We start from the raw sequence: 12,021 nt of genomic DNA on the forward strand, positions 1-12,021 counted from the left end.
AGGCTGCATCAGAGACTGCCAGTCTGGGAGACAGACTGGACAAAGGCTTCTCTGCCACCATCTCCCTTAGTTTAGTGTCTACTCTCCTGTGGGCCCCTAATTGGGGACTAGGGGTCAAGAGTCCCTTCCCTTGCCCGGCTGGCGCGGCTCAGTGGTTGAGCATCGACCTATGAAACAGGAGGTTACGGTTCGATTCCTGGTCAGGCACATGCCCAGGATGAGCACTTGTTTGCTAGACATCTCACTATCAGCACACACATCAGCGATCCTACCTCCTGTAGTCAATCCATTCAGAGGTATTCTCCCACCCGTCTCCACCCTTTTGAACACTTTTGTGTTTCTTATGACTCATAACCAAAACCTAAGATCAGATCTATTACTTATGTGCTTATTTTACATCTAGATCAATGGTTTTCAACCCTAGCAGCACATCAGTACCACTTAGGAAGCTTTGAAAAAACAATACCAATATGACTCAACAACAACAAAAAATAAGTTACCCCATAAAAAAATGGGCAAAGGACTTGAATAGGTATTTCTACAAAGATATACAAATGGTCAATAAGCATATGAAAAGATGCTCAACAGTGCTAATCATTAGAGAAACTCAGATCAAAACTGTAATGAGAATGTTACCTAACACCCATTAGGATGGCTTCTATAAAAACAAAACAAACAACAAAGAAAACAGAAAATATCAAGTGTCAGCAGGATGTGGAGAAAGTGTGCACTATGGATGAGAATATAAATGTGCAGCCACCATGAAAAATAGTATGGAGGTTCCTCAAACAATTCAGCATAGAATACCATATGATCCAGCAATTTCTCTTCTGGGTATGTATCCAAAAGAATTGTTCATAGCAGTAGACAAGATCTGAAAACCCAAACGTCCATCAGTAGATGAATGGGTAAACAAAATGTGGTATAACCATGCAAAGGGCTATCATTGACCTTAAAGGAAGAAAATTCGGACATATGCTGCAACGTGGATGGGACCTGTGTACACTATGCTAAGTGAAGCAGGCAAGTCTCAAAAAGATAAGTACTATATGATTTCACTCGAACGAAGCCTCTAGAGTAGTCAGGTTCATAGAGACAGAAAGTAGAAAGGTATGTGCTAGGGAACAAGGGGAGGGAGAATGGGGGATTTACCAGTAGTTGGGGAGTTAGTGTTTAATAGGCATAGAGTTTCAGGTTTGCAAAATGAAAAAGTTCTGTCACCAATATGCTACGGTTACACTACTGAACTGTATGCTTAAAAATAATTGAGAGTCAATTTTATGCTATGTGTTTTTTATTACAACTTAAGAAATTATTAAAAACAATGCTAGGACCTGGTCTCTATGTGCCTCTAATTTAACTGGGGTAGAGCCTGGATATCTTTTTATTTTAAAGCTTGTCATATGATCCTAAAGGATAGCCATAAGAAAATCTATAAATGATAAACAAAAATAAAACTCTCTTTAGAAATATTAATTTATTACATTTCTTTTTATCCTTTGCCCACTGGGGTACACAGTAAGTGCTTAGTACTTACTAAACATTCACATGACTATCAACTGAATAAAAAAATGAATGATGGTCTTGGAAGTGATGACACTCTAACTATTTTTAAAACACTGGACTGATATCATAGAAAGCTAAATTCTGTTGCCAATTTACCTCAAGACTAGTAAGTTTTTTACTTGGCTATTCAGGGCCTAGTTTTCTTATTAGTAAAATAACAATGCTGATCGGTTATTATGTGCCGGGCACGGATTTATGCACTCTCAGAGGTATTATTATTTTTCATTTCATAGCTGAGGAAACAGAAACCTAAGGAGCCTAAGAAACTCATCAGTGGGGGCCGGGATAGGAACTGGAGTTTTGTGACTACATGCTTTACCTTGGGGTCATAACAAAGTCTCAAGAAACAGTAAAAATTAACAGAAGTTAGCAAAAGCCAGTGTTACATGGAAGTTCATTTTTGTTTTATGCCCTTTCCTTTTTAGTTAAAGAAAAAAAAACGAACCTATAGAGGCACCAATGAATGTGCTCTGTAATCACAACCTGTGTGTCCAGGCCAAGGCAGGCCACATTCAGAGACACAGCTGACACGGCCACAACCGTGGGGTGCATGGTTCGGGAGGAGACAGAATAAGATGCCACTTGATGGGCAGCCGAGGTGTCACAGAAGCTGGGCAGCACCAGGGCTGGAGACTGGTCATTCTGTAGTCTCACAGCCATGCACTGTGACATTGCCCGGGGGAACTTCCCTTTAATAAACAGCGTGCTGGACGTCAAACATAGAAGCCACCTGCTAATTCTCCACACAGGTCCCTCTGTAGGCTTCTGAGCTTCTGATTCGACAATCTTATCTCCCTACCGCCAACTGAGTTAGAGTGTTAACTTCCTATCTAAGTAAAAATCAAAGAGAATTTACAACATCACAGCGTTTTCATATACTTAGCCCACTGAGTGATGAACAGGGATGCAAGGAAGAAGTGGGGGTGGGAGGGTGGTTATCAAGGAAAAGTGCTTGGGAAATAGAATGTCTGTTGTCCTTCCATCGGTCTAACCACAATCTTCCTACTGGGTTAAACCTGCCTCTTTACTACCCAATAAGCTACCAAAGTTTCCGCTTTAAATCATGCTCATTTCACTTGGTTTGAAACACTGCCATTTAGGGTGACTTTTTCAGACATAATTTTACTCATTTTAAAGAATTTCAATGTAGACTCCAGCTTAGGGTACAGCTGATTCTACATGCTGAGACTCACCTTACAGAGACTGAGCAGCAACCGGACCCGTCCCTGAGAAGGTGCGGTTAAAGCTCTCCGCATGTTTGCAAAACAGCGTGGCCTTTGTGTTCCTGTGAGCACGGCTTGCAGGATTTAAGTGTAAAATGGCTCCTGACACTTCAACAGTTTTCTAACTACAGCTGAGTATATGGGGGACATACCACGCAGCACTTTACTCACGTGATGGACCAAGTTGGCCAGGTGAACAAGTGTGGAGAAATGTACATCCTGGTAAAAGCAAATTATCCTCGCCTAGGGAGATGAGAGGTGACTGCAGTTCAGCGAACTTCACAAGTGTGGCATGCTACTGGATGTTATTTAATTCCAAAAACTCCTCTCCTTTGGATTCTCCAAGAAAATGAAGGATTATCTAACAAAAATGTCAAAGGTTAAATAAAGTCCAGTATAAATAAAGTTAAATATAAACCACACACTTTACAGGAAATTTCTGAAGGACACTTTAAAAAAAAAATAAAACTTAAGCAGTGTACACCTTACAGTGTTTCCTATGATACGTGTCATGGAAAAAACTAGCCTTAAAGAGATGACGTCTTTCCCACATCTGGAACAGGCCTGAAAACCTTGGCAGACATCAGGGCCTTCCGCCTGCTGGCCAAATCCTCCGCCTGGTGGAGCCGAGTAGGCAGCATGCCAGATGGCTTACCGGGGCTTCCTTCCCCTCCCAAGGCCTTCCAAGCAGAGCTCCAGCCTTGAGGGGGGAGATTCAGTGCCTGCCAGGGTTCCCAGCCTGGTCCAGGACAAAACCAGCACCCTGCCCGCCAGTGGGCTGGCTTCCAAGCGATTCCTGCCTTTCTCATCCAGCAGGTGTGCTCAGTGTTCCTGGCATATCCCCTCCTCCTTCACATGAAACCTCCCCCCAGGACAAGACCAGGCCATCTGCTCAGCTAGCCTTCTCCTCCCCCATCACCTGTGAAGATGTCCTACCAACAATCGTAGGAGATGGGTGATGGCCACCGCTTCTCCCTCCCTTCTCTGTTCTCCTCATGTTCAATCACCCCTTGGTGGATATACAATGCAAATGCCACAAGTTTGTTCAGTATTTAGTGAACACAGGACTAAATACCTTTCTGAGTTGCTAATACTTTCAGTTACAAACTGACGATGTGATTGCAGCTATTGCCTCCAAGGCAGGCACTTTGGAAAGCTCGTCCTGGGAAGCCATGAGCGCTCTGGAGAGCTCGGACAGCAGCGAGGTTCCAGGAAGTGGAAACGGCTGACTGTGAGTACCTCTGAAGTTCACGCAACAGCTTCAAATGGCCAATCTTAGGCCACTTAGAAAGTTCTGCAAGACTGTACTACAAGCAGCATTTCCTGGCACTGCAGCGAACTGGTTATGGGGAACATACTCAAGACCGCCAATCACTGTAGAGCCAGTACAACAAGGAACTGCTGCAGGCTGACCCCGCTGAAACTCTCAACACCAACCACGGCAATCTTTTAGAACTAGATCTTTTACAGGTTGTCTCATTTCACTCCTTCCCTCATATCCTCCAGGGTTTCCCATCCACTTAGAGTAAGAGTGAAAGATGTGCTGAGGCCGGTCAGTCACTGCTCACACCTCAAGGCCTTTGCTGTGCCATTCCTCACCTGGACCACCTGGCTCAGACACCCCCCTCCCCGGGTCTTTATCCCACATTAGTTCATCGAGGCCAGCCCTCCCATTTTGTTTAAAACTGCAACCCAGCCCTAACCGGTTTGGCTCTGTGGATAGAGCGTCGGCCTGCGGACTGAAGGGTCCCGGTTCAATTCTGGTCAAGGGCATGTACCTTGGTTGGGGGTACATCCCCAGTGGGGAGTGTGCAGGAGGCAGCTGATCGATGTTTCTCTTTCATCGATGTTTCTCTTTATCGATGTTTCTAACTCTCTATTCCTCTCCCTTTCTCTCTGCAAAAAATCAATAAAATATTTAAAAAAAAAAACTGCAACCCAGCCTACCATTCCCCAGCACCAGTTCCCACTGGAAGTTTTTCCATAATACTCATCACCATTGGACTATTCTATATTTTAATGGACATTTCATTGAAAAGTCATACATACAAAGAGCGCCCATCCCATATGTGCAGCCCAGCCTTCAGCAGGGTACCCAAACCCAGATCAAGAAACAGAATGATTCCCTCCTGCTATTCCCAGCCACTCTCACCAGAAGGATTGGCATGGGGACCTCTGTGCCTCATTGGAACTTCAGGTGAATAGAATTGGGTAATGTGTACTCTTTCTGTCCTACTTCTCTGGCTTAGTCCGAAGTCTATGAGTCATGTGTGCTGTTCATGCTATTTCATGTATACTATGCCATTGTATAAACATATCATGAATTATGTTGTGGATTCTTCTTCTACTGTTGACAAATGTGTGGGTTGTTTTCAGCTGCATATATTTAATTTGACTGGATATTGCCAAACAGTTGTCTGAAGTGGTTCTTAGTTTATACTCCCACAAGCTATATAGATATATTATATATATGAGTTCTGGCAGCTCCACATCCTTGCCAATACTTGGTATTGCCTATTATGTAATTTTAATAATTGATTTGTTTACTGTCAGTCTCTCCCTCTAGAATGCACACTCTATTAGGTGTACAGCATTAGGGCACAGATTTTCAAAACAAATTTGTCAAGCTATACTGATAGGAAACCTGCACATTGAAATGTATTATAAACATTATTTTAACATGCTAGAAACTGTTCCAATTTTAATTTAATTTGTGTTGCCAGGTTAATACACTTTTTTTTAGCAACTCGGAATAGAACCTTTTTTATTTTTTGTAGCTTCACACTGATTTTTTTCTTTTTTTAATTCCAATAAGCTATACTTCAAATCCTTCTTGGAAGATGGAAGACAAGAACTCCTAATTAGCAGTTCTTTTTCCTTCATCAGCCTGACCCTCCTAGCTGAGTGGCATTGGTGACTTATATTTACTTACACTATTTTCAAGAAATTGAAGCAAAGCTAACATAACACTCAACTGTTGAAGTTCCTATCTCAGGAGAAAGCCTGGCTAGCCTATAAAACGTGTTTTCCTATAAAATTAGCTACTACTTTTTATGTTCTTACTATGGGTCAGAGACTATGTAACAGCTTAACATATATTTTCTCATATTTTCTTGGTCCTATTAATCCCTCTGCTACACAACTGGGGCTTTAAATCTCACTCTCCATCCACAATGCTCGCATAACAAGCGCCATAACCATGGTCCACATGTAAGCAACTCTGCAATGCAAGGTGTGGTGCACCTGCTCTGCTTATGCTTACATCAGTGTACAAGGGCAAACATACAACAAGTGAATGGATGCATGTGTGCAAAAGTCATGCTTCACCTGCACTGTACCCAATTTAGCAACTCTTCCAAGATTTGGGTACACTGTTTGAATGTCTTATCAGATCCAGAGGAACGTTCCCTTTTTCACTTTAACTTTCAGAAAACAAAAAGCTGATATTAGCTACGTTCTGCTAACATTTCCTTTTCATGTCCTGCCTGATGCTGCACTTCACTACATAAGCTACTTCAACTCTTTCCTGGAAGCAGGTAGGCCATATCATGAGCAGTTCTCTTCTTCAGTCTGACCTCCCAACCAAGCAGCATCAGTGGCTCACACCACTTCTGCTATATTATATTCTGGAAACTGAGGCCTATTTAAAATAATGCTCAACAATTGGGGTTACCAGCTCAGGAGTAAGCCCATGCTACCCCCAAAACACTCTGATGATGTCCCCACATGCAGCCATGGGACAAAGCGCACCAAGCGCAGGATATAGGAGAGTTCTTGTTATGTCAGGAAAAACCAAGTGTCGTGGACAGAGAGACAAATCCATATTCACTTTGGAAATAACAGAATTATAAAAAGGAAATTACACAGAGGAGAAGTGTTAAAGTATTGGGTCGCATTTGTTACTAATATTTACCATTCTAGTAAACTCACTTTTGATCCAAGACAGATGAGGTTTGGCTGGACCCTCGTTTGATGGTTACTGAATAGGCAGCTGAAACCTCACCTCTGCCCAGACTCACTTTTTTTAGTTTGCAGATTAGAAATCAAGACAAGACTTTTCACTTTCATCTTAAACTTCTTTCTGGTTACTACAAATTCCTGGAAGGCAAATCTATTTCAGTCCAGTCTGGATATGTATAATATATATCTCAGGCTTTCTGAAGTAGGCAATCGATTATGAACTATGAAAACCTCAGAAGGCTGGATGAGATGTAGGCTGTGCAATTCTAGCTGGGAAACAGATCGCTGTGTTCAGTAAATGTGTTGTACTGTCATGGTAAGAGTTTGAAATTTAGCTTCTATCTTTGCTCCTTCATTTCTACTTTATGTTTTATTTAAGAAAAAACACATATTGAACACAACAATTCCCTCATGAGAAAGTACTGTTAAAAACCCACTTCCGTCACAACAGCAACCAAATTTAGAAAAGTCCCCTGTAACGTCAGCATGGGCTACTCAGTCAGCTCTGGTTCCGACCCTTCAGGAGCTCTTGGTCCTATTAATCCCTCTCCATTTGACATATTAGATTTTTTTTTTCTAAGAACTCTGCTCTTTGGGTCATGAGATGAAACCCCAATTGTCTCTGGTATAGTATAAAACCCTGAAGTGAGGGGTGGTTTGTGAGTAGCTACTTACCCTAATGAAAATCTGTGCAAACAAACCAAAAAATATTTATTAACTTCTACCTTTTAAATTTTTACAGAAATTCCCCTCCAAATATGTTCAAACCTCCCTCTTAAAGAATTACTCACAAATATATGATCTGACCCACAACCCTGCCTATAAATCCCCCAGTGGGAACGTACCTCTGCAATCCCATCCACCCTAAACCTGCATGGGGGCTCCAGTGTCGTCACTGTGTCTAATTGTCTGGGAAACGATTATGCACTCCACCCCTGCTACTTCATTTATTGCTACAGACAGGTGGTGCGTGAAGAGTGAATGTGTGCATCTCTTGAGGAGAACATCATGGACATCACACTTAAATTGTTGGGCCAGTAACAAAATTACACCACCTTGGGTCCCCGTGTGATCTTGCTGTGAGAATGAACTATGATGTATCAGAAATCTGCCATCCTCTTTGGCTTTGAGGTGGTGAAAATGTTCTGGAACTAGTGGTAATGGTTGTGAATATACTTAATGACACTGAATTTTTTCTTTATTTTCACCCACTTTAAAATAAATGGTAAATTTTAAAAATTTGCCATCCTCATTTTCCCTTATCAGCACACTTCCTCCCACAGGCTTCAGAGGATATCCCAGATCTATTTTGTAAATACAGACAAAATCATCCAGTAAAGGAATTCCAAGACCTCAGGAGGGAGGTGTTCACGGAGCTGCTAACGCAGAGATCCAGCAGACTGGGCCTGAGACACTGCCATTTCCCTCTGCATGCCTTCCAGCTCTCCAGCACGGGGTGGCCGGCCCAAGGACGTCCCCACATTCCACTGCCTACGTTCACAGCCACTGAGGTTTCCCACAAGTTATCTATTTCCCACAAAGGAACACTCCTGTCCACAGTCATCAGGAACCACCACTGAACACAGATACAGAAAATGACAGACGAGATGACTCTGTATCTCACTCCCCAGATCTATAACTAAGAATTAGCCCTTTAATTTGCTTAAGTATAATCACTGGCCAATGGAGAAGCATGTTGATTGTTATATCTGAAGTATTTGCCAAATCCTACTTAGGAGACATTTAAGAATGATCATTTTCCCCCCAACAGGCTTCAACTCGGGTTCATTTCTGATTCAAAGAGCAGTTCCCAAGACTTCCCAAAATAGTTATGTCCTAGGTTTTCTTTGCTACCTTTTTAAGAGGTGAGCCAGCCTCACAATTTCCTTAAACCTCCTGCGAGGAGGGCAGCCTGCTGGCCCCATAGTGGCCTGACTACGTCAGCTAAAGACAGCAGATAACTAAGAACAGCTGGGCACTGTGGCAGTCCCTCTGACGTTTTTCACGCGCAAACACTGGACTCTCCAAGGCTGGCATCACAGAGGCAAACAGACTCATGAGCTACTTCGGTAAACCCTGCTACTTCGGCTGCAGGGAGGAAAACGTAACAGTAACAGTGAGTTATAAAAGGTAGTAAGTGATCAATAATAGAGTGGCATGCCACAGAAAGTCATGCTCAATCTGAGACTGGAGGATTATTCAAATCCTGGACCATCCTGAATGCTATCATATCAACGAAGTCTTCCAATCTTAAGATTTAATCACACAGGGTTTTTAGATGCCTGGATTCTCTCCTGGACTTGGAGAAGAAACTCCTTGCTTTAAATCCATTAAATAAAGCACCCCAAAAGCTGCCAGTGTGAACACCTACTTTAGCCAAACCTCCCCAACACTCTAACGAGGTGCGCCCACTCACCCATCCCTCCACATCTGGGGGAGGTTCGGCAGGACCTGGTGCACAGGTGCCCTCCTGGGAGGGAGGCTGGGTGGCTGCGAGAGAGGCAAGAGGGAGACTTTCACTGCATGGCTCTTTCACATTTGAATTTGGAACCATGTGTATGTATTATCCATCCAATAATTCCAACCAATCACAAAGAGTATCAAGGTAAAGACGGAGAAAATGAACACCAGGGGTAAAGAATAAGTAATATTTTTAAAGCTACATCAATACTGATGCTGTGACACAGGTGTCAAGCAAGGGGGGAAGGGCAGATCACCAAGTTCATAGGCCAGCAACCACCCCCTTCAGTCTAGGACCGTGGTCGGCAAACTGTGGCTCTTTGGCCCCTTGACTAATGAGTCTGCCGACCACTGGTCTAGGACAAAGGCAGGTGACTTTTGGAAAGACCCTTTGGATGTGGGCTGACTGCCAACATCCAAAGGGGGACCAACTTATAATGAGAGTGGTAACTTAGAGACCCACTCCTCCTGACCTCCAGTGAGGGGACAGGCGCTTGAAGGTTGAATCAATCACCAATGGCCCATGAGTTAATCAACGGTGACTAGGTAATGGAGCCTCCATAGAAACCCAAAAGAATGGGGTTCAGAGTTTCCAGGTTGGAGAGCACGTGGAAATTTGGGGATAGTGGTGCTTTGGAGACAGAGCATGGAAACCCCTCACCCTTTTCCCATACCCTGCCCTATGCCTCTCCTCCATCTATTCTGTTGGCTGTTCCTGATGTCTACAGAATGCAAATGAATCAGGAGGTTTTAGTTAGAAATAAATAAAGATTTTTACTCAAGGGTCTTAGGGCTTGTAAAATGGAAACACAACTAGGCAAAAGCCTGAGTGTTTCAAAAAAAGAAAGAAAAGATAAGAGTTCTTACACGAAAAATTACATTATTAAGAAGATTCTGTCATGCATTCTTTGCTTCTAGATTGAGCTAAGATGATGATCTCCCAGATGTCCGGTGGTCTGGGTCATGGATGTCAGGTGGGCTAGGTATGTGAATATTCTTTCCTAAGTCCTTCAGAGGAAATGAGGTTATATATAGGATATACTGTACATATATCTCCAGACCTACCTGGAGGGTTCAAAAGTTTAAGTTCCCAGGCTAGTTAAAGCAAGAGTAAACTCATTTCCTCATGCCTCAGCCTACTTGATTTTAGGAATTCAGCAGCTTGACTATAATGATTCCATTTTCATTTCTGTACTCTTTCCTCACGAAGTTGTATACTTTTATATAAACTGGTAATCGAGTAAGTAAACTGTTCTCCTGAATTCTGTGAGCTCCTCAAACAAACTCATCAAACCCAAGATCAAGTTGTAAGAACCTCGGATTCATAGCCAGTAGGTAGTCAGAAGCCCAGATGACAACTTGGACTTTTTCAATTGGCATCAGAAGTAGTGGTGATGGGGCAGGCACTATTGTGGGACTGCGCCCTTAACCTGTGGGATCTGAAGCTGTCGCCTGGTAGACAGTGTCAGCTTCAGCTGAATTCTTGGTCACCCTGCTGGTGTCGAAGGATTGCTTGAATGTGTGGGGAACACACACACACACACACACACACACACCAAGTGGATTTGGGTCCAGAACCTACTTTATGTCTATGCTATGACATCAATGCATTCTAATTTTATGCAGAGAGGAAAAACAACCTGTACTTGGTCTTTAGAGTTATTAAACCAATTGAGCACTTGTTATATTCTATGAGGTACCTAGGTAAACGGAGGCAAGTGTAGATGCAAATGGTCCACTCAGCCTGCTGCATGAAGGGGATGTGAAGGGCAGTAAGAAATACAAATGGAAAGGTAGATTGCAGTGAAATGGAGAGCATTGACGCTTAATACCAGCCTTGGAAGGCTGGTCTGCTCAGGCAGAGGATGCCAGGAGAGGCTGGAAGGAGAAAAATAAGAAACAGCCTTCAACATGGATCTCATCCCCTTCCGCTGGAAGCCTCCTCTCATCCACTTCTGTGTTCCTAAAGCATCTGGACTTGCCTTGACCACCGAAGGCCACATGTATTGGAATCACGGAGGAACCTGTCTGCCCCAGCCTGCAGATTTCTGGCTGCCATCCCAGCCATCCCCAACGGGTCAGCTCCCTGGGAAGGGTGGGCCTCCGAGACTTCTGTAAAAGTCAGTGGGTTGAAGTTCAAATTATCTATAAGGAATGGCACAGCCACTGCTTAGTAAAAAGGGGCAGGGCCGAAGACTATGCCACAGTCCAGGGCAGAAGCAGCAGGTGCAGGCCTGAGAAGGGCAGTGTGAAATACAGGAGGTCACGGTGGCTGCAGAAGGTGGCATAAAATAAAGGAAACGGCCCTAACCGGTTTGGCTCAGGATAGAGTGTCAGCCTGCGGGCTGAAGAGTCCCAGGTTCGATTCCAGTCAAGGGCATGTACCTTGGTTGCGGGCACGTCCCCAGTACAGGGTGTATAGGAGGCAGCTGATCGATGTCTCTCTCATCGATGTTTCTAACTCTTTATCCCCCCCCTCTGTAAAAAAACAATAAAATATATTTTAAAAATAAAAATAAAGGAAATGGCAACACTTGGATTCAGATTCTGGCCCTGGCAGAATACAGCTGATCTTTGTCCCAGTTCCTGAAACAGGCTTCAAAAGCCTTTGGAATTTCCTGTGTGGTAGGAGTGTCCTTTGTCATTCATAATGACCCCCTTGGACCACACCTCCTTAGGTGACTCAGGTGGGTCCTTGGATAGTTTCAAGGGAGGGGCTGAGCACACCTTTATTACAGGTTGGAATTCTTCCCTGCCCCACTGAGGAGGGCAGAGGGGGAGACAGCTCAACCACGTGGCCAATGGCATGCTG

General features: G+C 43.6%; 1 long non-coding RNA gene across 1 annotated transcript; it reads right to left on the minus strand.

Moving 5' to 3' along the window:
* Positions 1-9,963: 9,963 nt before the first annotated feature.
* LOC107184223 lies at positions 9,964-11,531 on the minus strand. The gene is made up of 2 exons (XR_001515047.1): positions 10,910-11,531; positions 9,964-10,217 (listed from the first exon to the last, which is right to left on the minus strand). It is a non-coding gene; the product is annotated as an uncharacterized LOC107184223 (long non-coding RNA).
* Positions 11,532-12,021: the final 490 nt, after the last annotated feature.

The sequence above is a fragment of the Myotis davidii genome, unplaced genomic scaffold, assembly GCF_000327345.1.
Source record: "Myotis davidii unplaced genomic scaffold, ASM32734v1 scaffold242, whole genome shotgun sequence".
Classification (NCBI taxonomy): Eukaryota; Metazoa; Chordata; class Mammalia; order Chiroptera; family Vespertilionidae; genus Myotis; species Myotis davidii.